General features: G+C 44.6%; 22 non-coding genes and 5 pseudogenes across 22 annotated transcripts; all 27 read right to left on the bottom strand.

Moving 5' to 3' along the window:
- Positions 1-179: 179 nt before the first annotated feature.
- On the bottom strand, positions 180-298 carry LOC130394604 (5S ribosomal RNA). Its single transcript, XR_008897746.1, has one exon. It is a non-coding gene; the product is annotated as a 5S ribosomal RNA (ribosomal RNA).
- Positions 299-815: 517 nt separating this feature from the next.
- LOC130394962 (5S ribosomal RNA) lies at positions 816-934 on the bottom strand. Its single transcript, XR_008898070.1, has one exon. It is a non-coding gene; the product is annotated as a 5S ribosomal RNA (ribosomal RNA).
- Positions 935-1452: 518 nt separating this feature from the next.
- On the bottom strand, positions 1453-1571 carry LOC130395139 (5S ribosomal RNA). Its single transcript, XR_008898228.1, has one exon. It is a non-coding gene; the product is annotated as a 5S ribosomal RNA (ribosomal RNA).
- Positions 1572-2090: 519 nt separating this feature from the next.
- On the bottom strand, positions 2091-2209 carry LOC130400923 (5S ribosomal RNA). The gene has a single exon (XR_008903391.1). It is a non-coding gene; the product is annotated as a 5S ribosomal RNA (ribosomal RNA).
- Positions 2210-2738: 529 nt separating this feature from the next.
- LOC130399492 (5S ribosomal RNA) lies at positions 2739-2857 on the bottom strand. Its single transcript, XR_008902000.1, has one exon. It is a non-coding gene; the product is annotated as a 5S ribosomal RNA (ribosomal RNA).
- A 519-nt stretch (positions 2858-3376) lies between these two features.
- LOC130401359 (5S ribosomal RNA) lies at positions 3377-3495 on the bottom strand. Its single transcript, XR_008903820.1, has one exon. It is a non-coding gene; the product is annotated as a 5S ribosomal RNA (ribosomal RNA).
- Positions 3496-4012: 517 nt separating this feature from the next.
- Positions 4013-4131, bottom strand: LOC130394589 (5S ribosomal RNA). Its single transcript, XR_008897733.1, has one exon. It is a non-coding gene; the product is annotated as a 5S ribosomal RNA (ribosomal RNA).
- Positions 4132-4657: 526 nt separating this feature from the next.
- LOC130395902 (5S ribosomal RNA) lies at positions 4658-4788 on the bottom strand (annotated as a pseudogene).
- A 6947-nt stretch (positions 4789-11735) lies between these two features.
- LOC130400462 (5S ribosomal RNA) lies at positions 11736-11854 on the bottom strand. Its single transcript, XR_008902946.1, has one exon. It is a non-coding gene; the product is annotated as a 5S ribosomal RNA (ribosomal RNA).
- A 656-nt stretch (positions 11855-12510) lies between these two features.
- On the bottom strand, positions 12511-12630 carry LOC130395811 (5S ribosomal RNA). The gene has a single exon (XR_008898821.1). It is a non-coding gene; the product is annotated as a 5S ribosomal RNA (ribosomal RNA).
- A 528-nt stretch (positions 12631-13158) lies between these two features.
- On the bottom strand, positions 13159-13277 carry LOC130394809 (5S ribosomal RNA). Its single transcript, XR_008897931.1, has one exon. It is a non-coding gene; the product is annotated as a 5S ribosomal RNA (ribosomal RNA).
- Positions 13278-13794: 517 nt separating this feature from the next.
- LOC130394820 (5S ribosomal RNA) lies at positions 13795-13913 on the bottom strand. The gene has a single exon (XR_008897941.1). It is a non-coding gene; the product is annotated as a 5S ribosomal RNA (ribosomal RNA).
- Positions 13914-14427: 514 nt separating this feature from the next.
- LOC130401255 (5S ribosomal RNA) lies at positions 14428-14546 on the bottom strand. Its single transcript, XR_008903719.1, has one exon. It is a non-coding gene; the product is annotated as a 5S ribosomal RNA (ribosomal RNA).
- A 519-nt stretch (positions 14547-15065) lies between these two features.
- On the bottom strand, positions 15066-15184 carry LOC130400709 (5S ribosomal RNA). Its single transcript, XR_008903185.1, has one exon. It is a non-coding gene; the product is annotated as a 5S ribosomal RNA (ribosomal RNA).
- Positions 15185-15703: 519 nt separating this feature from the next.
- LOC130395467 (5S ribosomal RNA) lies at positions 15704-15821 on the bottom strand. Its single transcript, XR_008898520.1, has one exon. It is a non-coding gene; the product is annotated as a 5S ribosomal RNA (ribosomal RNA).
- A 659-nt stretch (positions 15822-16480) lies between these two features.
- Positions 16481-16599, bottom strand: LOC130395982 (5S ribosomal RNA; annotated as a pseudogene).
- A 520-nt stretch (positions 16600-17119) lies between these two features.
- LOC130394003 (5S ribosomal RNA) lies at positions 17120-17237 on the bottom strand. The gene has a single exon (XR_008897204.1). It is a non-coding gene; the product is annotated as a 5S ribosomal RNA (ribosomal RNA).
- Positions 17238-17764: 527 nt separating this feature from the next.
- LOC130399716 (5S ribosomal RNA) lies at positions 17765-17883 on the bottom strand. Its single transcript, XR_008902217.1, has one exon. It is a non-coding gene; the product is annotated as a 5S ribosomal RNA (ribosomal RNA).
- A 526-nt stretch (positions 17884-18409) lies between these two features.
- Positions 18410-18527, bottom strand: LOC130395084 (5S ribosomal RNA). The gene has a single exon (XR_008898181.1). It is a non-coding gene; the product is annotated as a 5S ribosomal RNA (ribosomal RNA).
- Positions 18528-19044: 517 nt separating this feature from the next.
- On the bottom strand, positions 19045-19162 carry LOC130395704 (5S ribosomal RNA). The gene has a single exon (XR_008898729.1). It is a non-coding gene; the product is annotated as a 5S ribosomal RNA (ribosomal RNA).
- Positions 19163-19690: 528 nt separating this feature from the next.
- On the bottom strand, positions 19691-19810 carry LOC130396120 (5S ribosomal RNA; annotated as a pseudogene).
- Positions 19811-20337: 527 nt separating this feature from the next.
- On the bottom strand, positions 20338-20456 carry LOC130395786 (5S ribosomal RNA). Its single transcript, XR_008898800.1, has one exon. It is a non-coding gene; the product is annotated as a 5S ribosomal RNA (ribosomal RNA).
- A 1663-nt stretch (positions 20457-22119) lies between these two features.
- Positions 22120-22236, bottom strand: LOC130395764 (5S ribosomal RNA). The gene has a single exon (XR_008898780.1). It is a non-coding gene; the product is annotated as a 5S ribosomal RNA (ribosomal RNA).
- A 515-nt stretch (positions 22237-22751) lies between these two features.
- Positions 22752-22873, bottom strand: LOC130396221 (5S ribosomal RNA; annotated as a pseudogene).
- A 522-nt stretch (positions 22874-23395) lies between these two features.
- LOC130394810 (5S ribosomal RNA) lies at positions 23396-23515 on the bottom strand. The gene has a single exon (XR_008897932.1). It is a non-coding gene; the product is annotated as a 5S ribosomal RNA (ribosomal RNA).
- A 517-nt stretch (positions 23516-24032) lies between these two features.
- LOC130396203 (5S ribosomal RNA) lies at positions 24033-24148 on the bottom strand (annotated as a pseudogene).
- Positions 24149-24667: 519 nt separating this feature from the next.
- On the bottom strand, positions 24668-24785 carry LOC130395036 (5S ribosomal RNA). Its single transcript, XR_008898137.1, has one exon. It is a non-coding gene; the product is annotated as a 5S ribosomal RNA (ribosomal RNA).
- Positions 24786-25549: the final 764 nt, after the last annotated feature.

The raw sequence follows: 25549 nt of genomic DNA, 5'->3' as shown, positions 1-25549 counted from the left end.
GTTCAGCTCTCTGGTGCTCCCTGCTGGCAGTATCACTATACTGTCCTCATGTTTCACAAAAATAGTTTTGAGAGACGTTGTCAGTTTTTGTATGTTGCTTAAATCCTCCAAAGTGGTTGGCAGTAAACATCAGGTCACGGTACGCCACGGAGTCAATGAGCTCGAGTTGAAAAAGAATAAGCTTACAGCACCTGGTATTCCCAGGCGGTCTCCCATCCAAGTACTAACCAGGCCCGACCCTGCTTAGCTTCCGAGATCAGACGAGAGCGGGCGTGTTCAGCGTGGTATGGCCGTAAGCAATAGTGCAGGCGCAAAACCAGGTTTTATACAGTAGCACATAAGGAGTGAGAAAGCTGCTGAGGCTCGACGTTACACTTTTACAAAAACAATCATTAGTTAGATATAAACGGCAGTAATTGATTCAGTAGGACTCCTTATCCATGTAAACGATCATTGTGACATCTGAATTCATTAATTATCTGAAATACACTGCGTGTGCGTGTGATGTTAAATGTTGAACCAAGGTTAACGGTTAAAGTGTCAGAGAATGGGTGGTGATTTTTTGACGTCCTCCCATGATCTGAAGAGAGCGTGCGTGTTTGTGTTGGTGAAAGTTTAAGAAATGTACAACTGTCGGTTCAGCTCTCTGGTGCTCCCTGCTGGCAGTATCACTATACTGTCCTCATGTTTCACAAAAACAGCTTTGAGAGACGTTGTCAGTTTTTGTATGTTGCTTAAATCCTCCAAAGCGGTTGGCAGTAAACATCAGGTCACGGTACGCCACGGAGTCAATGAGCTCGAGTTGAAAAAGAAAAAGCTTACAGCACCTGGTATTCCCAGGCGGACTCCGATCCAAGTACTAACCAGGCCCGACCCTGCTTAGCTTCCGAGATCAGATGAGATCGGGCGTGTTCAGGGTGGTATGGCCGTAAGTAATTAGTGCAGGCGCAAAACCAGGTTTTATACAGTAGCACATAAGGAGTGAGAAAGCTGCTGAGGCTCGACGTTACACTCTTACAAAAACAATCATTAGTTAGATATAAACGGCAGTAATTGATTCAGTAGGACTCCTTATCCATGTAAACCATCATTGTGACATCTGAATTCATTAATTATCTGAAATACACTGCGTGTGCGTGTGATGTTAAATGTTTGAACCAAGGTTAACGGTTAAAGTGTCAGAGAATGGGTGGTGATTTTTTGACGTCCTCCCATGATCTGAAGTGAGCGTGCGTGTTTGTGTTGGTGAAAGTTTAAGAAATGTACAACTGTCGGTTCAGCTCTCTGGTGCTCCCTGCTGGCAGTATCACTATACTGTCCTCATGTTTCACAAAATAGTTTTGAGAGACGTTGTCAGTTTTTGTATGTTGCTTAAATCCTCCAAAGCGGTTGGCAGTAAACATCAGGTCACGGTACGCCACGGAGTCAATGAGCTCGAGTTGAAAAAGAAAAAGCTTACAGCACCTGGTATTCCCAGGCGGTCTCCCATCCAAGTACTAACCAGGCCCGACCCTGCTTAGCTTCCGAGATCAGACGACATCTGGCGTGTTCAGGGTGGTATGGCCGTAAGCAATTAGTGCATGCGCAAAACCAGGTTTTATACAGTAGCACATAAGGAGTGAGAAAGCTGCTGAGGCTCGACGTTACACTCTTACAAAAACAATCATTAGTTAGATATAAACGGCAGTAATTGATTCAGTAGGACTCCTTATCCATGTAAACCATCATTGTGACATCTGAATTCATTAATTATCTGAAATACACTGCGTGTGCGTGTGATGTTAAATGTTTGAACCAAGGTTAACGGTTAAAGTGTCAGAGAATGGGTGGTGATTTTTTGACGTCCTCCCATGATCTGAAGTGAGCGTGCGTGTTTGTGTTGGTGAAAGTTTAAGAAATGTACAACTGTCGGTTCAGCTCTCTGGTGCTCCCTGCTGGCAGTATCACTATACTGTCCTCATGTTTCACAAAAATAGTTTTGAGAGACGTTGTCAGTTTTTGTATGTTGCTTAAATCCTCCAAAGCGGTTGGCAGTAAACATCAGGTCACGGTACGCCACGGAGTCAATGAGCTCGAGTTGAAAAAGAAAAAGCTTACAGCACCTGGTATTCCCAGGCGGTCTCCCAACCAAGTACTAACCAGGCCCGACCCTGCTTAGCTTCCGAGATCAGACGAGATCGGGCTTGTTCAGGGTGGTATGGCCGTAAGCAATTAGTGCAGGCGCAAAACCAGGTTTTATACAGTAGCACATAAGGAGTGAGAAAGCTGCTGAGGCTTGACGTTACACTTTTACAAAAACAATCATTAGTTAGATATAAACGGCAGTAATTGATTCAGCAGGACTCCTTATCCATGTAAACGATCATTGTGACATCTGAATTCAATAATTATCTGAAATACACTGCGTGTGCGTGTGATGTTAAATGTTTGAACCAAGGTTAACGGTTAAAGTGTCAGAGAATGGGTGGTGATTTTTTGATGTCCTCCCATGATCTGAAGTGAGCGTGCGTGTTTGCGTTGGTGAAAGTTTAAGAAATGTACAACTGTCGGTTCAGCTCTCTGGTGCTCCCTGCTGGCAGTATCACTATACTGTCCTCATGTTTCACAAAAATAGTTTTGAGAGACGTTGTCAGTTTTTGTATGTTGCTTAAATCCTCCAAAGCGGTTGGCAGTAAACATCAGGTCACGGTACGCCACGGTAGGCCACGGAGTCAATGAGCTCGAGTTGAAAAAGAAAAAGCTTACAGCACCTGGTATTCCCAGGCGGTCTCCCATCCAAGTACTAACCAGGCCCAACCCTGCTTAGCTTCCGAGATCAAACGAGATCGGGCGTGTTCAGGGTGGTATGGCCGTAAGCAATTAGTGCAGGCGCAAAACCAGGTTTTATACAGTAGCACATAAGGAGTGAGAAAGCTGCTGAGGCTCTTCGTTACACTTTTACAAAAACAATCATTAGTTAGATATAAACGGCAGTAATTGATTCAGTAGGACTCCTTATCCATGTAAACGATCATTGTGACATCTGAATTCATTAATTATCTGAAATACACTGCGTGTGCGTGTGATGTTAAATGTTTGAACCAAGGTTAACGGTTAAAGTGTCAGAGAATGGGTGGTGATTTTTTGACGTCCTCCCATGATCTGAAGTGAGCGTGCGTGTTTGTGTTGGTGAAAGTTTAAGAAATGTACAACTGTCGGTTCAGCTCTCTGGTGCTCCCTGCTGGCAGTATCACTATACTGTCCTCATGTTTCACAAAAATAGTTTTGAGAGACGTTGTCAGTTTTTGTATGTTGCTTAAATCCTCCAAAGCCGTAGGCAGTAAACATCAGGTCACGGTACGCCACGGAGTCAATGAGCTCGAGTTGAAAAAGAAAAAGCTTACAGCACCTGGTATTCCCAGGCGGTCTCCCATCCAAGTACTAACCAGGCCCAACCCTGCTTAGCTTCCGAGATCAGACGAGATCGGGCGTGTTCAGGGTGGTATGGCCTTAAGTAATTAGTGCAGGCGCAAAACCAGGTTTTATACAGTAGCACATAAGGAGTGAGAAAGCTGCTGAGGCTCGACGTTACACTCTTACAAAAACAATCATTAGTTAGATATAAACGGCAGTAATTGATTCAGTAGGACTCCTTATCCATGTAAACGATCATTGTGACATCTGAATTCATTAATTATCTGAAATACACTGCGTGTGCGTGTGATGTTAAATGTTTGAACCAAGGTTAACGGTTAAAGTGTCAGAGAATGGGTGGTGATTTTTGACGTCCTCCCATGATCTGAAGTGAGCGTGCGTGTTTGTGTTGGTGAAAGTTTAAGAAATGTACAACTGTCGGTTCAGCTCTCTGGTGCTCCCTGCTGGCAGTATCACTATACTGTCCTCATGTTTCACAAAATAGTTTTGAGAGACGTTGTCAGTTTTTGTATGTTGCTTAAATCCTCCAAAGCGGTTGGCAGTAAACATCAGGTCACGGTACGCCACGGAGTCAATGAGCTCGAGTTGAAAAAGAAAAAGCTTAAAGCACCTGGTATTCCCAGGCGGACTCCCATCCAAGTACTAACCAGGCCCGACCCTGCTTAGCTTCCGAGATCAGACGAGATCGGGCGTGATCAGGGTGGTATGGCCGTAAGCAATTAGTGCAGGCGCAAAACCAGGTTTTATACAGTAGCACATAAGGAGTGAGAAAGCTGCTGAGGCTCGACGTTACACTCTTACAAAAACAATCATTAGTTAGATATAAACGGCAGTAATTGATTCAGTAGGACTCCTTATCCATGTAAACCATCATTGTGACATCTGAATTCATTAATTATCTGAAATACACTGCGTGTGCGTGTGATGTTAAATGTTTGAACCAAGGTTAACGGTTAAAGTGTCAGAGAATGGGTGGTGATTTTTACGTCCTCCCATGATCTGAAGTGAGCGTGCGTGTTTGTGTTGGTGAAAGTTTAAGAAATGTACAACTGTCGGTTCAGCTCTCTGGTGCTCCCTGCTGGCAGTATCACTATACTGTCCTCATGTTTCACAAAAATAGTTTTGAGAGACGTTGTCAGTTTTTGTATGTTGCTTAAATCCTCCAAAGCGGTTGGCAGTAAACATCAGGTCACGGTACGCCACGGTAGGCCACGGAGGCAATGAGCTCGAGTTGAAAAAGAAAAGCTTACCGCACCTGGTATTCCCAGGCGGTCTCCCAGGCGGGCTCCCATCCAAGTACTAACCAGGCCCAACCCTGCTTAGCTTCTGAGATCAGACGAGATCGGGAGTGTTCAGGGTGGTATGGCCGTAAGCAATTAGTGCAGGCGCAAAACCAGGTTTTATACAGTAGCACATAAGGAGTGAGAAAGCTGCTGAGGCTCGACGTTACACTCTTACAAAAACAATCATTAGTTAGATATAAACGGCAGTAATTTATTCAGTAGGACTCCTTATCCATGTAAACGATCATTGTGACATCTGAATTCATTAATTATCTGAATACACTGCGTGTGCGTGTGATGTTAAATGTTTGAACCAAGGTTAACGGTTAAAGTGTCAGAGAATGGGTGGTGATTTTTTGACGTCCTCCCATGATCTGAAGTGAGCGTGCGTGTTTGTGTTGGTGAAAGTTTAAGAAATGTACAACTGTCGGTTCAGCTCTCTGGTGCTCCCTGCTGGCAGTATCACTATACTGTCCTCATGTTTCACAAAAATAGTTTTGAGAGACGTTGTCAGTTTTTGTATGTTGCTTAAATCCTCCAAAGCGGTTGGCAGTAAACATCAGGTCACGGTACGCCACGGTAGGCCACGGAGGCAATGAGCTCGAGTTGAAAAAGAAAAAGCTTACAGCACCTGGTATTCCCAGGCGGTCTCCCATCCAAGTACTAACCAGGCCCGACCCTGCTTAGCTTCCGAGATCAGACGAGATCGGGCGTGTTTTTTTTTTTTTTTCTTTTTTTTTTATTATCAAAAAATATAGTTTACAATTAAAATTCCGTATTTACAGTAATTTACAATCTTTTACGGTCATAACCAAACACAGTATGACATACAGAAGACATACAGATAGTTGATAATCACAAATGTACGCAACAATCACATAGAGAGGTTAACCCTAATCATACACAACAAATATTTGCCTCGGAGTGGTCCGCCAGGTCTTAACAAGCAGGAAAAAACAATGCCCACACTACACACTAAATCCTAACGTCCCTGATTCCGTTAACATGACTAAAGTGCTGTTCCTAACAAAATACTTGTGAAAATCCTCCCTCCTAAGAGTGTGGACCAACCTCACATTCTTTTTAAAAGTTGCCACAAACCACTCCCATACCGGTATCACCCTCTCCTCATATTGCGCAACGTTCCTCCTGCATACAATTGCATGACGGACTGTGCTCAACATGAAATTCACCAAATTTACATTCACATCTTTCACCTTTCCAACCAAACCAAACAACAACAGTTTCTTCCATTCAACATCCTTCCCAACCTTGATCCCACAGTGTACACTCAGCAAATCCTTAACCTTCTCAAAAAAAACAAACAACATTGAACATTCAATGAAATAATGATCAAAGGTCTCATCCACCTCTTTACAACATTGCACACTCTACCCACAGTACTATCAATTTGGTGCAAAACAACATTCGTGAAAACCCTATTGTGCCTGATCTTAAAATCATTGTGCTCACATTCAATAGAGTTATACTTCACATTCAAGTTGCCCCACATTTTCTTCACGTCAAACCCCTCAAAAGCCTTTCCCCACACCTTCTCTGACGCTGGCCTCTTCATCCCACCGCCCATCAAATCCATATACACACTTTTTGTACTAACATCCTCAAACTTAACTCTCTTACCTCCCCTCTCCACCCCCAACTCGACCATCGTGTTCTCCTCGCCTATCCCTCCCTGTCCTAACAGTAGTGTCATCCACCCTGTACCAATACTTCCCTTTACTCTCCTATACATCCCAACAACCACAGCCCCCCTCACATCTCTATTAAACCTCCTTACATCCCTTATGATCACCTGTTCCGCCTTAAAAACGTTACCCCCCTCCAACATTAAATGCTTGACCTGTTTAATACCGGCTTTCTCAAAATGTTTACTGACCAGTATTCTGTTATTGTGAAGTATTTTTGGGTTCTGAAAGATTGGCTGATTCAGAACCTCGGCTCTGTCCACACACTCATACTTCACGTACTCCAAATATTTCCCCCATGCCTCAAAAACCTCTCGATAGAAATACGACATCCCTTGACACCTCGGCTTATTAAACATCATAAAAAGACCATTCACACCACAACCACCATACCTGTGCAAATAGTCCTCAAAAAAACCCATCCAACAATACTCCTCCTTTCCAAATAAATATTTCTTAATTGTTTTCACTCGTAACGCCCTTTTCTTCACCTCCACATCTATCAATTTCAGTCCTCCATCCTCATACCCATTCGTCAAGACCTCCTTTACTACCCTCAATGGTAGATCCAGGGTGCTCAGCACATGATTCACCCGTGACATCATCAAGCAATTCACCACAATCACCTTACCCCTCAGTCTCAACTTCCTCATCTTCCATAAATTCAAATTCTGCTTCACTTTATTCAGAACCCCTGTCCACGTGACATCCCTTGCCTCATTTTCATCCACACCCACATTCACACCTAATACCTTTATCATCCCCTTAGAAACAGTCAGCGGAATGTCACACTCGCTCATATCCACTGCCCCTACACAAAGGATCTCTGACTCTTCCAGGTTAATCTTTGCCCCCGATGCACTCCCATATATTCCCAATAACTCAATTACCCTTTTCACACTGGCCAAATTCCTAACTGTAATGCTTGTGTCATCTGCGTATGGATGGATTAAACTCCTACCTCCTCCCGGGATGTTGATGCCTTGTATGTGCTGATCCTTTTTTAGCATGGTGGCTAATGGTTCAGCCGTTATACTGTACAATAATGCAGATAACGGACAACCCTGCCTAACTGACCTCTCTAATCTAAAACTATCCGTCAATACCCCCGTTACACTTGACCCTACTCTTTGCATTACTATACAATAATCGAATCCACTTCACTAACCTATCCCCAAAACCAAATCTCTCTAGCGCCCTAAACATAAACTCATGTTCTACCCTATCAAAAGCTTTGTTAAAATCTACACTCAATACTACACCTCCCTCTTCTTTCATATGCCTCACTACATCCCTAACTAACCCTATCGTGTCCGCTATATCTCTCCCTGGAATACTGTAAGTTTGGGTTGATGAAACTATGGTCCCTACTACCGACTTAATCTGATTAGCTAAAGTTTTGGCCAGTACCTTATAGTCAGTGTTCAACAGACTTAACCCTCTGTAGTTCCCTAACTGCAATTTACTACCCTTATTCTTGTAGAGTACCGCTATTAACCCCGTCGACATCGACTTGCTAACCATCCCTAACCTTTCCATTTCCCTATATACCTTTAATAAAATCGGACATAACAACTCACTCAAGCACTTGTAAAACTCTGCCGGCAATCCATCAGAGCCAGGACTTTTGTTATTGGACAGGCTGCTGACGGCCGCCATCACCTCCGATTCTCCTAACTCACACTCACATACTTCCCTATCACTATCCGATAACACATGCTCAACCGTTCCTAATACCTTGTCCACACTATCCTTATCTACATAGCCTTTGCTAAATAAATCACTGTAAAACCCTGCACTCTCTCCAACACCCCCACAAAATCATGTACCACTTCCCCTCTCTCATCCTCTATCTGAGCTATGTATGTTCTACCCTGTTTCCGTTTTTCCAGCCCCAAAAAGAAAGACGTACATTTCTCCCCATCTACCGCATACTGCGCCCGATTCCTAACTATTGCTCCTTTACACCTCTCCCTTTCATAAGATTCTAATTCCCCTTTAATGCCTATGTAGTCAGCTAAGTCCCTATTCACATCGTCATCTAACCTCCTCAATTCCTCAGCCATTCGCTCTCTCAATACACATTCCGTCCTCCTCTTTACTTGACTCCGCTTTTTACAATAATTGATGCTCAACATTTTCACCTTTATCTTCACACATTCCCACCACTCACACACGTCTGCATCATACCCCACACAATTCATTTGCTCCTTAACACACCCTCTCACCATCTCAATATACTCGCTCTCTTCCAACACACTTGTATTCAAACACCAAACTCCCCCCCCTGTCCCTCTACTTCTGTCACCCATCTGAAAGATTATTGCTGCATGATCACTATAACCAGTGAATTTATACTGTACACTGCTCAAAGTATCAGCGATGTCCTGTCGTGCTAAACATAAATCGATCCTACTTTGCTTTAGCACTCCGTTCACTATCTGCCTCCTAGAAAATTCCCTCTTGCAGCATTTCTAACCCTCCACACATCGACCAAACCCCCATCCTCAATCATTTTGAACAAAGCCTTCCGGGCCGAATCCTGTCTAAAACTATCTCTCCTATAAACATCCAGCTTGCTACAAAACACATTAAAATCTCCCACGAGAACACAATTCCTAGTGCAGAGCAAACCAAGAGAGATAAAAAAATAGCCTTTTTTCCACTTCTCTGTTAGGTGCGTATACATTAATTAGTCTATACGTTACATTATTAACATCAAAATCGATTCCAATCACCCTCCCCTTCCCATCATTCAGAACCTCCTTCACATTCCCAACCACATCCTCCTTTACAAGTATTGCCACACCACACGATCTTGCCGTCCCACAGTTGACGAATAACAGTCCCCTCCATTTCTTCCTTGATTTCTGGCATTTTAGCCTGTGTCCAGTTTGTTTCCTGCAGCACTAAAATATCGGATTTAAAATTGATTAACACCTCATCAAACTTCGCCATATTGTTAAGACCGTTGATGTTAATTGATGTGAGTGTGACCATTGAAATCAAAAGACACAGAGTGGGTATTACTGTTAAAATCATTTTTTTTTTTACGTACCCCTTTCTTTTTCAAGTTCCTCTGTTCCTCATCGGAATCAACCCCTCTCCTGCGTCTGACCCTGGGCGCCCTCTCCCTACAAACACCCAACGCCTCATTCCCAGACTTATTCTCCCTCTCCCTTCCATCAGCCAGTGTGGGGGGGGGAATTATAGGCGCCATACCACGCCAATGAGACGCGTCGGCTGTATCCTCAATAGTCACAGCACAAGACCCCCAGGCTGCATCTTCCTCTACTGTAGGCCACCCGGGCGCCTGTAAAGAGAGGAGCCCCGCTTGAGAGCTCCTGCCCCCCCCCATCCCTGTGCCCCCATCTCCCCTGATGCCGGGGCCATTGACACAACCAAATCAACTTCCAGGCTAGCCCCCGTGCCATGTCCCGCCTCGTTCCCCAACTGTCCAGACCCCCGCGGCACCTTGGCTATGCCCTCCGCTGGTGTAGGGTGCCCAGATGCCGGTAGAGAGGAAAGCTCTACTTGAGAGCTTTGCCCCCCGGGCAACCCCGTGCCCCCCACACCCGGGTCCTTCAGCACAACCTGTAGCTGACTGTCCAAGACTGTCTCCCCGTCAGACAGCTCCCCGTGCTCCATCTCCTCTTCCGCACTCTCTTCCCCTCCACTTCCCTCACTCTCCAACGATACAGCCCTTGAGTCTGGGTCAACTGAGAGGGCACCCCCTCCCACCTGCTCCTCCTTACACACACAATTTTCCTTTCTATTACCACACTCTCTGCATTTAATCACAGCCACACACTCCCTTGCATAGTGCCCCTGCTTCCCGCACTTCCGACAGAGGAAGTCAGGACAGTCCCTCACTATATGTCCAGGCTGGATGCACAATCTACACACCTTTAATTGTCCTGTCATGGATGACACGGAAATATTCAGCACCCTTTTCAGTGTCAAAACGTGTGGACCAAGGCAAGGACCGTACTTCCTTGTTAAACTTCACCTTAACAAACCGTGTACCCTCACATATGGTCATCCCAGGCCACTTCCTCCTTGCAATCGGCGAACTGCCTCCACACCCCAGTCCGCAAGCTTCTTCAGAATCTCCTCATCCGTAATGTACACTGGTAGACTCATAAAGGACACCACCATCTCATCTGCAGTCAAGTCTTTTGCGACGACGCTGGTCCCCCTTATCCTAAAACCATCCAACAATCGCCTCTTCCCGTTGGGGTGATTCATCGTTACTTCATATTGGTTCAATGAGAGGTAGCGACATCCCAAGACCAATCCACATACACTCTGCATCGCCCTTAGCATCTCAATCATCGGGATTTTCTCCTCTCCCACAAGCTCCACAGCCACAGACAACTCCCTGCTGTAGCTCGGGCCACCATCCGCAACCTTGTCCTCCTTCTCTCTTGTTGCTCTCTCCGCAGTCACCGGTCTCCCGCCTAGTACGTCCTCCGATGTCCTCTTCGCCACACAACCACCATCCGTCACCGCAGCAGGAGCCGTGTTCCGTTCCATGCCGTCCTCCATTCGAGTTTCCGAAACCGCGTGAGACATCGGAAAAAACCGAACTAAAGTATACTAATACTCCCCCAAACAGCAAGCTGTCGGGGGAATAAACGACGAGACGAAAAACTAACCAAAAAAATATCTATAAATACTTGATTTACCACCAAAGAATCCTCGCTCCAACACCGTCCTCCTCTCACCACTCAAGCACACCAAACACTTCCTCAATGAGCGTATCACTTCCTCAATGGGCGTGTTCAGGGTGGTATGGCCGTAAGCAATTAGTACAGGCGCAAAACCAGGTTTTATACAGTAGCACATAAGGAGTGAGAAAGCTGCTGAGGCTCGACGTTACACTCTTACAAAAACAATCATTAGTTAGATATAAACGGCAGTAATTGATTCAGTAGGACTCCTTATCCATGTAACGATCATTGTGACATCGGAATTCATTAATTATCTGAAATACACTGCGTGTGCGTGTGATGTTAAATGTTTGAACCAAGGTTAACGGTTAAGGTGTCAGAGAATGGGTGGTGATTTTTTGACGTCCTCCCATGATCTGAAGTGAGCGTGCGTGTTTGTGTTGGTGAAAGTTTAAGAAATGTACAACTGTCGGTTCAGCTCTCTGGTGCTCCCTGCTGGCAGTATCACTATACTGTCCTCATGTTTCACAAAAATAGTTTTGAGAGACGTTGTCAGTTTTGTATGTTGCTTAAATCCTCCAAAGCGGTTGGCAGTAAACATTAGGTCACGGTACGCCACGGTAGGCCACGGAGGCAATGAGCTCGAGTTGAAAAGAAAAAGCTTACAGCACCTGGTATTCCCAGGCGGTCTCCCATCCAAGTACTAAACAGGCCCGACCCTGCTTAGCTACCGAGATCAGACGAGATCGGGCGTGTTCAGGGTGGTATGGCCGTAAGCAATTAGTGTAGGCGCAAAACCAGGTTTTCTACAGTAGCACATAAGGAGTGAGAAAGCTGCTGAGGCTCGACGTTACACTTTTACAAAAACAATCATTAGTTAGATATAAACGGCAGTAATTGATTCAGTAGGACTCCTTATCCATGTAAACGATCATTGTGACATCTGAATTCATTAATTATCTGAAATACACTGCGTGTGCGTGTGATGTTAAATGTTTGAACCAAGGTTAACGGTTAAAGTGTCAGAGAATGGGTGGTGATTTTTTGACGTCCTCCCATGATCTGAAGTGAGCGTGCGTGTTTGTGTTGGTGAAAGTTTAAGAAATGTACAACTGTCGGTTCAGCTCTCTGGTGCTCCCTGCTGGCAGTATCACTATACTGTCCTCATGTTTCACAAAAATAGTTTTGAGAGACGTTGTCAGTTTTTGTATGTTGCTTAAATCCTCCAAAGCGGTTGGCAGTAAACATCAGGTCACGGTACGCCACGGTAGGCCACGGAGGCAATGAGCTCGAGTTGAAAAAAGAAATTGCTTACAGCACCTGGTATTCCCAGGCGGTCTCCCATCCAAGTACTAACCAGGCCCGACCCTGCTTAGCATCCGAGATCAAACGAGATCGGGCGTGTTTTTTTTCTTTTTTGGTGACACCCGTCACTACTTACAGCAACATGGGCTTCTGAGGAGGTCTCCCATCCAAGTACTACCCAGCCCCGACCCTGCTTAGCTTCCGAGATCAGACGAGATCGGGCGTGTTCAGGGTGGCATGGCCGTAAGCAATTAGTGCTGGCGCAAAACCAGGTTTTATACAGAAGCACATAAGGAGTGAGAAAGCTGCTGAGGCTCGACGTTACACTCTTACAAAAACAATCATTAGTTAGATATAAACGGCAGTAATTGATTCAGTAGGACTCCTTATCCATGTAAACGATCATTGTGACATCTGAATTCATTAATTATCTGAAATACACTGCGTGTGCGTGTGATGTTAAATGTTTGAACCAAGGTTAACGGTTAAAGTGTCAGAGAATGGGTGGTGATTTTTTGACGTCCTCCCATGATCTGAAGTGAGCGTGCGTGTTTGTGTTGGTGAAAGTTTAAGAAATGTACAACTGTCGGTTCAGCTCTCTGGTGCTCCCTGCTGGCAGTATCACTATACTGTCCTCATGTTTCACAAAAATAGTTTGAGAGACGTTGTCAGTTTTTGTATGTTGCTTAAATCCTCCAAAGCGGTTGGCAGTAAACATCAGGTCACGGTACGCCACGGTAGGCCACGGAGTCAATGAGCTCGAATTGAAAAAGAAATAGCTTACAGCACCTAGTATTCCCAGGCGGTCTCCCATCCAAGTACTAACCAGGCCCGACCCTGCTTAGCTACCAAGTTCAGACGAGATCGGGCGTGTTCAGGGTGGTATGGCCGAAAGCAATTAGTGCAGGCGCAAAACCAGGTTTTATACAGTAGCACATAAGGAGTGAGAAAGCTGCTGAGGCTCGACGTTACACTTTTACAAAAACAATCATTAGTTAGATATAAACGGCAGTAATTGATTCAGTAGGACTCCTTATCCATGTAAACGATCATTGTGACATCTGAATTCATTAATTATCTGAAATACACTGCGTGTGCGTGTGATGTTAAATGTTGAACCAAGGTTAACGGTTAAAGTGTCAGAGAATGGGTGGTGATTTTTTGACGTCCTCCCATGATCTGAAGTGAGCGTGCGTGTTGTGTTGGTGAAAGTTTAAGAAATGTACAACTGTCGGTTCAGCTCTCTGGTGCTCCCTGCTGGCAGTATCACTATACTGTCCTCATGTTTCACAAAAACAGTTTTGAGAGACGTTGTCAGTTTTTGTATGTTGCTTAAATCCTCCAAAGCGGTTGGCAGTAAACATCAGGTCACGGTACGCCACGGAGTCAATGAGCTCGAGTTGAAAAAGAAAAAGCTTACAGCACCTGGTATTCCCAGGCGGTCTCCCATCCAAGTACTAACCAGGCCCGACCCTGCTTAGCTTCCGAAATCAAACGAGATCGGGCGTGTTCAGGGTGTTATGGCCGTAAGCAATTAGTGCAGGCGCAAAACCAGGTTTTATACAGTAGCACATAAGGAGTGAGAAAGCTGCTGAGGCTCGACGTTACACTTTTACAAAAACAATCATTAGTTAGATATAAACGGCAGTAATTGATTCAGTAGGACTCCTTATCCATGTAAACGATCATTGTGACATCTGAATTCATTAATTATCTGAATACACTGCGTGTGCGTGTGATGTTAAATGTTTGAACCCAGGTTAACGGTTAAAGTGTCAGAGAATGGGTGGTGATTTTTTGACGTCCTCCCATGATCTGAAGTGAGCGTGCGTGTTGTGTTGGTGAAAGTTTAAGAAATGTACAACTGTCGTTCAGCTCTCTGGTGCTCCTGCTGGCAGTATCACTATACTGTCCTCGTGTTTCACAAAATAGTTTTGAGAGACGTTGTCAGTTTTTGTATGTTGCTTAAATCCTCCAAAGCGGTTGGCAGTAAACATCAGGTCACGGTACGCCACGGAGTCAATGAGCTCGAGTTGAAAAAGAAAAAGCTTACAGCACCAGGTATTCCCAGGCGGACTCCCATCCAAGTACTAACCAGGCCCGACCCTGCTTAGCTTCCGAGATCAGACGAGATCTGGCGTGTTCAGGGTGGTATGGCCGTAAGCAATTAGAGCAGGCGCAAAACCAGGTTTTATACAGTAGCACATAAGGAGTGAGAAAGCTGCTGAGGCTTGACGTTACACTCTTACAAAAACAATCATTAGTTAGATATAAACGGCAGTAATTGATTCAGTAGGACTCCTTATCCATGTAAACCATCATTGTGACATCTGAATTCATTAATTATCTGAAAAACACTGCGTGTGCGTGTGATGTTAAATGTTTGAACCAAGGTTAACGGTTAAAGTGTCAGAGAATGGGTGGTGATTTTTTGACGTCCTCCCATGATCTGAAGTGAGCGTGCGTGTTTGTGTTGGTGAAAGTTTAAGAAATGTACAACTGTCGGTTCAGCTCTCTGGTGCTCCCTGCTGGCAGTATCACTATACTGTCCTCATGTTTCACAAAAATAGTTTTGAGAGACGTTGTCAGTTTTTGTATGTTGCTTAAATCCTCCAAAGCGGTTGGCAGTAAACATCAGGTCACGGTACGCCACGGAGTCAATGAGCTCGAGTTGAAAAAGAAAAAGCTTACAGCACCTGGTATTCCCAGGCGGTCTCCCACCCAAGTACTAACCAGGCCCGACCCTGCTTAGTTTCCGAGATCAGACGAGATCGGGCGTGTTCAGGGTGGTATGGCCGTAAGCAAATAGAGCAGGCGCAAAACCAGGTTTTATACAGTAGCACATAAGGAGTGAGAAAGCTGCTGAGGCTCGACGTTACACTCTTACAAAAACAATCATTAGTTAGATATAAACGGCAGTAATTGATTCAGTCGGACTCCTTATCCATGTAAACCATCATTGTGACATCTGAATTCATTAATTATCTGAAAAACACTGCGTGTGCGTGTGATGTTAAATGTTTGAACCAAGGTTAACGGTTAAAGTGTCAGAGAATGGGTGGTGATTTTTTGACGTCCTCCCATGATCTGAAGTGAGCGTGCGTGTTTGTGTTGGTGAAAGTTTAAGAAATGTACAACTGTCGGTTCAGCTCTCTGGTGCTCCCTGCTGGCAGTATCACTATACTGTCCTCATGTTCACAAAAATAGTTTTGAGAGACGTTGTCAGTTTTTGTATGTTGCTTAAATCCTCCAAAGCGGTTGGCAGTAAACATCAGGGTCACGGTACGCCACGGAGTCAATGAGCTCGAGTTGAAAAAGAAAAAGCTTACAGCACCTGGTATACCCAGGCGGTCTCCCATCCAAGTATAACCAGGCCCGACCCTGCTTAGCTTCCGAGATCAGACGAGATCGGGCGTGTTCAGGGTGGCATGGCCGTAAGCAATTAGTACAGGCGCAAAAACCAGGTTTTATACAGTAGCACATAAGGAGTGAGAAAGCTGCTGAGGCTCGACGTTACACTTTTACAAAAACAATCATTAGTTAGATATAAACGGCAAGTAATTGATTCAGTAGGACTCCTTATCCATGTAAACGATCATTGTGACATCTGAATTCATTAATTATCTGAAATACACTGCGTGTGCGTGTGATGTTAAATGTTTGAACCAAGGTTAACGGTTAAAGTGTCAGAGAATGGGTGGTGATTTTTGACGTCCTCCCATGATCTGAAGTGAGCGTGCGTGTTTGTGTTGGTGAAAGTTTAAGAAATGTACAACTGTCGTTTCAGCTCTCTGGTGCTCCCTGCTGGCAGTATCACTATACTGTCCTCATGTTTCACAAAAATAGTTTGAGAGACGTTGTCAGTTTTTGTATGTTGCTTAAATCCTCCAAAGCGGTTGGCAGTTAACATCAGGTCACGGTACGCCACGGTAGGCCACGGAGGCAATGAGCTCGAGTTGAAAAAGAAAAAGCTTACAGCACCTGGTATTCCCAGGCGGGTCTCCCATCCAAGTACTAACCAGGCCCGACCCTGCTTAGCTTCCGAGATCAGACGAGATCGGGCGTGTTTTTTTTTTTTTCTTTTGGTGACACCTGTCACTACTTACAGCAACCTGGGCTTCTGAGGAGGTCTCCCATCCAAGTACTAACCAGGCCCGACCCTGCTTAGCTTCCGAGATCTGACGAGATCGGGCGTGTTCAGGGTGTATGGCCGTAATCAATTAGTGCCAGGCGCAAAACCAGGTTTTATACAGTAGCACATAAGGAGTGAGAAAGCTGCTGAGGCTCGACGTTACACTTTTACAAAAACAATCATTAGTTAGATATAAACGGCAGTAATTGATTCAGTAGGACTCCTTATCCATGTAAACGATCATTGTGACATCTGAATTCATTAATTATCTGAAATACACTGCGTGTGCGTGTGATGTTAAATGTTTGAACCAAGGTTAACGGTTAAAGTGTCAGAGAATGGGTGGTGATTTTTTGACGTCCTCCCATGATCTGAAGTGAGCGTGCGTGGTTTGTGTTGGTGAAAGTTTAAGAAATGTACAACTGTCGGTTCAGCTCTCTGGTGCTCCCTGCTGGCAGTATCACTATACTGTCCTCATGTTTCACAAAAATAGTTTTGAGAGACGTTGTCAGTTTTTGTATGGTGCTTAAATCCTCCAAAGCGGTTGGCAGTAAACATCAGGTCACGGTACGCCACGGAGTCAATGAGCTCGAGTTGAAAAAGAAAAGCTTACAGCACCTGGTATTCCCAGGCGGTCTCCCATCCAAGTACTAACCAGGCCCGACCCTGCTTAGCTTCCGAGATCAGACGAGATCGGCGTGTTCAGGGTGGTATGGCCGTAAGCAACTAGTGCAGGCGCAAAACCAGGTTTTATACAGTAGCACATAAGGAGTGAGAAAGCTGCTGAGGCTCGACGTTACACTCTTACAAAAACAATCATTAGTTAGATATAAACGGCAGTAATTGATTCAGTAAGACTCCTTATCCATGTAAACGATCATTGTGACATCTGAATTAATTAATTATCTGAAATACACTGCGTGTGCGTGTGATGTTAAATGTTTGAACCAAGGTTAACGGTTAAGTGTCAGAGAATGGGTGGTGATTTTTTGACGTCCTCCCATGATCTGAAGTGAGCGTGCGTGTTTGGGTTGGTGAAAGTTTAAGAAATGTACAACTGTCGGTTCAGCTCTCTGGTGCTCCTGCTGGCAGTATCACTATACTGTCCTCATGTTTCACAAAAATAGTTTTGAGAGACGTTGTCAGTTTTTGTATGTTGCTTAAATCCTCCAAAGCGGTTGGCAGTAAACATCAGGTCACGGTACGCCACGGTAGGCCACGGAGTCAATGAGCTCGAGTTGAAAAAGAAAAAGCTTACAGCACCTGGTATTCCCAGGCGGTCTCCCATCCAAGTACTAACCAGGCCCTACCCTGCTTAGCTTCCGAGTTCAGACGAGATCGGGCGTGTTCAGGGTGGTATGGCCGTAGGCAATTAGTGAAGGCGCAAAACCAGGTTTTATACAGTAGCACATAAGGAGTGAGAAAGCTGCTGAGGCTCGACGTTACACTTTTACAAAAACACTCATTAGTTAGATATAACGGCAGTAATTGATTCAGTAGGACTCCTTATCCATGTAAACAATCATTGTGACATCTGAATTCATTAATTATCTGAAATACACTGCGTGTGCGTGTGATGTTAAATGTTTGAACCAAGGTTAACGGTTAAAGTGTCAGAGAATGGGTGGTGATTTTTGACGTCCTCCCATGATCTGAAGTGAGCGTGCGTGTTTGTGTTGGTGAAAGTTTAAGAAATGTACAACTGTCGGTTCAGCTCTCTGGTGCTCCCTGCTGGCAGTATCACTATACTGTCCTCATGTTTCACAAAACAGTTTTGAGAGACGTTGTCAGTTTTTGTATGTTGCTTAAATCCTCCAAAGCGGTTGGCAGTAAACATCAGGTCACGGTACGCCACGGTAGGCCACGGAGTCAATGAGCTTCGAGTTGAAAAGAAAAAGCTTACAGCACCTGGTATTCCAGGCGGTCTCCCATCCAAGTACTAACCAGGCCCGACCCTGCTTAGCTTCCGAGTTCAGACTAGATCGGGCGTGTTCAGGGTGGTATGGCCGTAAGCAAATAGTGCAGGCGCAAAACCAGGTTTTATACAGTAGCACATAAGGAGTGAGAAAGCTGCTGAGGCTCGACGTTACACTTTTACAAAAACATCATTAGTTAGATATAAACGGCAGTAATTGATTCAGTAGGACTCCTTATCCATGTAAACGATCATTGTGACATCTGAATTCATTAATTATCTGAAATACACTGCGTGTGCGTGTGATGTTAAATGTTTGAACCAAGGTTACGGTTAAAGTGTCAGAGAATGGGTGGTGATTTTTTGACGTCCTCCCATGATCTGAAGTGAGCGTGCGTGTTTGTGTTGGTGAAAGTTTAAGAAATGTACAACTGTCGGTTCAGCTCTCTGGTGCTCCCTGCTGGCAGTATCACTATACTGTCCTCATGTTTCACAAAAAACAGTTTTGAGAGACGTTGTCAGTTTTTGTATGTTGCTTAATCCTCCAAAGCGGTTGGCAGTAAACATCAGGTCACGGTACGCCACGGAGTCAATGAGCTCGAGTTGAAAAAGAAAATGCTTACAGCACCTGTATTCCCAGGCGGTCCTCCCATCCAAGTACTACCAGGCCCGACCCTGCTTAGCTTCCGAGATCAGACGAGATCGGGCGTGTTCAGGGTGGTATGGCCGTAAGCAATTAGTTCAGGCGCAAAACCAGGTTTTATACAGTAGCACATCAGGAGTGAGAAAGCTGCTGAGGCTCGACGTTACACTCTTACAAAACAATCATTAGTTAGATATAAACGGCAATAATTGATTCAGTAGGACTCCTTATCCATGTAAACGATCATTGTGACATCTGAATTCATTAATTATCTGAAATACACTGCGTGTGCGTGTGATGTTAAATGTTTGAACCAAGGTTACGGTTAAAGTGTCAGAGAATGGGTGGTGATTTTTTGACGTCCTCCAATGATCTGAAGTGAGCGTGCGTGTTTGTGTTGGTGAAAGTTTAAGAAATGTACAACTGTCGGTTCAGCTCTCTGTGCTCCCTGCTGGCAGTATCACTATACTGTCCTCATGTTTCACAAAGATAGTTTTGAGAGACGTTGTTCAGTTTTTGTATTTTGCTTAAAAATCCTCCAAAGCGGTTTGGCAGTAAACATCAGGTCACGGTATCCACGGTGCCACGGAGGCAATGGAAGCTCGAGTTGAAAAGAAAAAGCTTACAGCACCTGTATTCCCAGTCGGTCGCCCATCCAAGTACTAACCAGGCCGACCCTGCTTAGCTTCCGAAATCATCAGACGAGATCGGGCATGTTCAGGGTGGTATGGCCGTAAGCACATTAGTGCTAGGCGCAAAACCAGGTTTTATACAGTAGCACATAAGGAGTGAGAAAGCTGGTGAGGCTCGACGTTACACTTTTACAAAACAATCATTAGTTAGATATAAACGCAGTAATTGATTCAGTAGGACTCCTTATACCATGTAAACGATCATTGTGACATCTGAATTCATTAATTATCTGAAATACACTGCGTGTGCGTGTGATGTTAAATGTTTGAACCAAGGTTAACGGTGAAAGTGTCAGAGAATGGGTGGTGATTTTTTGACGTCCTCCCATGATCTGAAGTGAGCGTGCGTGTTTGTGTTGGTGAAAGTTTAAGAAATGTACAACTGTCGGTTCAGCTCTCTGGTGCTCCCTGCTGGCAGTATCACTATACTGTCCTCATGTTTCACAAAAATAGTTTTGAGACGTTGTCAGTTTTGTATGTTGCTTAAATCCTCCAAAGCGGTTGGCAGTAAACATCAGGTCACGGTACGCCACGGTAGGCCACGGAGTCAATGAGCTCGAGTTGAAAAAGAAATAGCTTACAGCAGCTGGTATTCCCAGGCTGTCACCCATCGAAGTACTAACCAGGCCCGACCCTGCTTAGCTTCCGAGATCAGACGAGATCGGGTGTGTTCAGGGTAGTATGGCCGTAATCAATTAATGCAGGCGCAAAACCAGGTTTTATACAGTAGCACATAAGGAGTGAGAAAGCTGCTGAGGCTCGACGTTACACTTTTACAAAAACAATCATTAGTTAGATATAAACGGCAGTAATTGATTCAGTAGGACTCCTTATCCATGTAAACGATCATTGTGACATCTGAATTCATTAATTATCTGAAATACACTGCGTGTGCGTGTGATGTTAAATGTTTGAACCAAGGTTAACGGTTAAAGTGTCAGAGAATGGGTGGTGATTTTTGACGTCCTCCCATGATCTGAAGTGAGCGTGCGTGTTTGTGTTGGTGAAAGTTTAAGAAATGTACAACTGTCGGTTCAGCTCTCTGGTGCTCCCTGCTGGCAGTATCACTATACTGTCCTCATGTTTCACAAAAATAGTTTGAGAGACGTTGTCAGTTTTTGTATGTTCTAAATCCTCCAAAGCGGTTGGCAGTAAACATCAGGGCCCTGTACCACGAAGCTCGCTTAGAGGGTTAGCGAGGTATGTTGAGCTCAAAGCCTGGGTTAGTTGTACCACGAAAGTCGATCTCTTTTAGCGTCGCTGTATCACCATGGTGACTTATGCTCGCAACCAAACCTGGTCGGGAGCAGTTTTTCGGCTTAGTCTAGCCGGAGATCGGCTACTTAAATCGGCGTGCGCAGCTTCCTAGCTCCTCCTCTGACAATGGCTCACCATTTGTGTGTTCCCGTGGACCCGGCGCACTTCTCGTACAGAAACCGATCCCTTGGCATTGTCTGACGATATTCAGATTTCAGACTTTATTGTCATTGTGCAAACAACGAAATTGGGGTTCTTCATGAGAGATACAGATTCTCAGAGGGTGTTCGTTATTGATCGTCCTTTTGGACCTTATGTAGACAATGAACTAGAGTGGAGGTAGCGCGTCAGTCTTGAATTTCTGCGCGGGGGGTTCGACTCCCAAGTGACGCGAATTTATGTGAAGCCTATAAATTCCTAATTCTCATGCATATGGAATACTTATTCACTAAAGCTTATGGAATATATTTTGTGCTTATTTCGAACTTGAACCCATATTTTCAAGGCCGTGCTGGCACCACATCTATGGGGGTAAAATGCATGATGATAGACCGGCGAATTTGAACCCCGGTCGCTGGCGTTCGGGTCTTTGCTAATCCACTACGCTACAGCCGCTACCTCTCAGCGGTCGAAAACATGCGATACATTTCTTAAATAGGGTGGATTTAAAGTGAATTCCCTAAATGATAGAATAAGGCAGGATGGACGTTGCTTATGCATTTTTTTAATCATCATCATTCATTTGGATTAATGGCGAAAATTCTGCATTTGGCATAGTTATTTTACAGACAATATGCAGAATATTTTCACTATACGCATATAGACTGCTTGACTATCGTAAAGGTGAGAAAAATGACGCAAAAAAACGCCCCTCTCACGTGAACGCGCACTGAACCTAAGCGGAAAACCTGGTTCAACTAATGAATCTAAAGTGAGCTTCGTGGTACCACTTAACTATGATTGCGAGTTGCGGCTCTGTCGAGCCAGGGTTTTCCTAAGAAAGCCTGGGTATGTTCAGCGAGCTTCGTGGTATAGGGCTCAGGTCACGGTACGCCACGGTAGGCCACGGAGGCAATGAGCTCGAGTTGAAAAAGAAAAATGCTTACAGCACCTGGTATTCCCAGGCGGTCTCCCATCCAAGTACTAACCAGGCCGACCCTGCTTAGCTTCCGAGATCAGACGAGATCGGGCGTGTTCAGGGTGGTTGGCCGTAAGCAAATAGTGCAGGCGCAAAACCAGGTTTTATACAGTAGCACTAGGAGTGAGAAAGCTGCTGAGCTCGACGTTACACTTTTACAAAAACAATCATTAGTAATATATAAACGGCAGTAATTGATTCAGTAGGACTCCTATCCATGTAAACGACATTGTGGACATCTGATTCATTAATTACTGAATAACACTGCGTGTGCGTGTGAGTGTTAATCTTTGACCAAGATTACGTTAAAGTGTCAGAGAATGGGTGGTGATTTTTTGACGTCCTCCCATGATCTGAAGTGAGCGTGCGTGTTTGTGTTGGTGAAAGTTTAAGAAATGTACAACTGTCGTTCAGCTCTCTGGTGCTTCCCTGCTGGCAGTATCACTATACTGTCCTCATGTTTCACAAAAATAGTTTTGAGAGACGTTTCAGTTTTTGTATGTTGCTTAAATCCTCCAAGCGGTTGGCAGTAAAACATCGGTCACGGTACGCACGGTAGGCCACGGAGGCAATGAGCTCGAGTGAAAAGAAAAAGCTTACATCACCTGGTATTCCAGGGCGGTCTCCCATCCAAGGTACTAACCAGGCCCGACCCTAGCTTAGCTTCCCGAGATCAGACGAGATCGGGCATGTTCAGGGTGGTATGGCCGTAAGCAATTAGTGCAGGGCGCAAAACCAGGTTTTATACAGGTAGCACATAAGGAGTGAGAAAGCTGCTGAGGCTCGACGTTACACTCTTACAAAAACATCATTAGTTAGATATAAACGGCAGGAATTGATTCAGTAGGACTCCTTATCCCTGGAAACGATCATTGGGACATCTGAATTCATTAATTAGTCTGAAATACACTGCGTGTGCGTGTGATGTTAATGTTTGAACCAAGGTTAACGGTTAAAGTGTCAGAGAATGGGTGGTGATTTTTTTGACGTCCTCCCATGATCTGAAGTGAGCGTGGCGTGTTGTGTTGGTGAAAGTTTAAGAAATGTACAACTATCGGGTTCAGCTCTCTGGTGCTCCCTGCTAGCAGTATCACTATACTGTCCTCATGTTTCACAAAAATAGTTTTGAGAGACGTTGTCAGTTTTTGTATGTTGCTTAAATCCTCCAAAGCGGGTGGCAGTAAACATCAGGTCACGGTACGCCACGGAGTCAATGAGCTCGAGTTGAAAAAGAAAAAGCTTACAGCACCTGGTATTCCCAGGCGGTCTCCCATCCAAGTACTAACCAGGCCTGACCCTGCTTAGCTTCCGAGATCAGACCGAGATCGGGCGTGTTCAGGGTGGTATGGCCGTAAGCAACTAGTGCAGGCGCAAAACCAGGTTTTATACAGTAGCACATAAGGAGTGAGAAAGCTGCTGAGGCTCGACGTTACACTCTTACAAAAACAATCATTAGTTAGATATAAACGGCAGTAATTGATTCAGTAAGACTCCTTATCCATGTAAACGATCATTGTGACATCTGAATCATTAATTATCTGAAATACACTGCGTGTGCGTGTGATGTTAATGTTTGAACCAAGGTTAACGGTTAAAGTGTCAGAGAATGGGTGGTGATTTTTTTGACGTCCTCCCATGATCTGAAGTGAGCGTGCGTGTTTGTGTTGGTGAAAGTTTAAGAAATGTACAACTGTCGGTTCAGCTCTCTGGTGCTCCCTGCTGGCAGTATCACTATACTGTCCTCATGTTTCACAAAAATAGTTTTGAGAGACGTTGTCAGTTTTTGTATGTTGCTTAAATCCTCCAAAGCGGTTGGCAGTAAACATCAGGTCACGGTACGCCACGGAGTCAATGAGCTCGAGTTGAAAAAGAAAATCTTACAGCACCTGGTATTCCCAGGCGGTCTCCCATCCAAGTACTAACCGTCCCGACCCTGCTTAGCTCCGAGTTCAGACGAGATCGGGCGTGTTCAGGGTGGTATGCCGTAAGCAATTAGTGTAGGCGCAAAACCAGGTTTTATACAGTAGCACATAAGGAGTGAGAAAGCGGCTGAGGCTCGACGTTACACTTTTACAAAAACAATCATTAGTTAGATATAAACGGCAGTAATTGATTCAGTAGGACTCCTTATCCATGTAAACGATCATTGTGACATCTGAATTCATTAATTATCTGAAATACACTGCGTGTGCGTGTGATGTTAAATGTTTGAACCAAGGTTAACGGTTAAAGTGTCAGAGAATGGGTGGTGATTTTTTGACGTCCTCCCATGATCTGAAGTGAGCGTGCATGTTTGTGTTGGTGAAAGTTTAAGAAATGTACAACTGTCGGTTCAGCTCTCTGGTGCTCCCTGCTGGCAGTATCACTATACTGTCCTCATGTTTCACAAAAACAGTTTTGAGAGACGTTGTCAGTTTTTGTATGTTGCTTAAATCCTCCAAAGCGGTTGGCAGTAAACATCAGGTCACGGTACACCACGGAGTCAATGAGCTCGAGTTGAAAAAGAAAAAGCTTACAGCACCTGGTATTCCCAGGCGGTCTCCCATCCAAGTACTAACCAGGCCCGACCCTGCTTAGCTTCCGAGATCAGGCGAGATCAGGCGTTTCAGGGTGGTATGGCCGTAAGCAATTAGTGAAGGCGCAAAACCAGGTTTTATACAGTAGCACATAAGGAGTGAGAAAGCTGCTGAGGCTCGACGTTACACTCTTACAAAAACAATCATTAGTTAGATATAAACAGCAGTAATTGATTCAGTAGGACTCCTTATCCATGTAAACGATCATTGTGACATCTGAATTCATTAATTATCTGAAATACACTGCGTGTGCGTGGGATGTTAAATGTTTGAACCAAGGTTAACGGTTAAAGTGTCAGAGAATGGGTGGTGATTTTTTGACGTCCTCCCATGACTGAAGTGAGCGTGCGTGTTTGTGTTGGTGAAGAGTTTAAGAAATGTACAACTGTCGGTTCAGCTCTCTGGTGCTCCCTGCTGGCAGTATCACTATACTGTCCTCATGTTCACAAAAATAGTTTTTAGAGACTTGTCAGTTTTTGTATGTTGCTTAAATCCTCCAAAGCGGTTGGCATTAAACATCAGGTCACGGTACGCCACGGTAGGCCAAGGAGGCAATGAGCGCGAGTGAAAAAGAAAAAGCTTACAGCACCGGTATTCACCAGGCGGTCTCCCATCCAAGTACTAACCAGCCCGACCCAGCTAGCTTCTGAGATCAGACGAGATCGGGGCGTGTTTTTTGGTTAAATCTTTTTATATCAAAAATATATTCAATTTATACAATTACGCATTCATTTATACATATATCAAATAAAAGGTAAATGAAAACTGCCCACAAATTAAAACCACAAACGCGCACAAACAATACCTAAACACAC

This window comes from Gadus chalcogrammus, chromosome 12, assembly GCF_026213295.1.
Source record: "Gadus chalcogrammus isolate NIFS_2021 chromosome 12, NIFS_Gcha_1.0, whole genome shotgun sequence".
In the NCBI taxonomy this organism is placed as follows: Eukaryota; Metazoa; Chordata; class Actinopteri; order Gadiformes; family Gadidae; genus Gadus; species Gadus chalcogrammus.
Note: the sequence above shows the minus strand (reverse complement) of the source record. Positions and strands in the feature narration are given on the sequence as shown.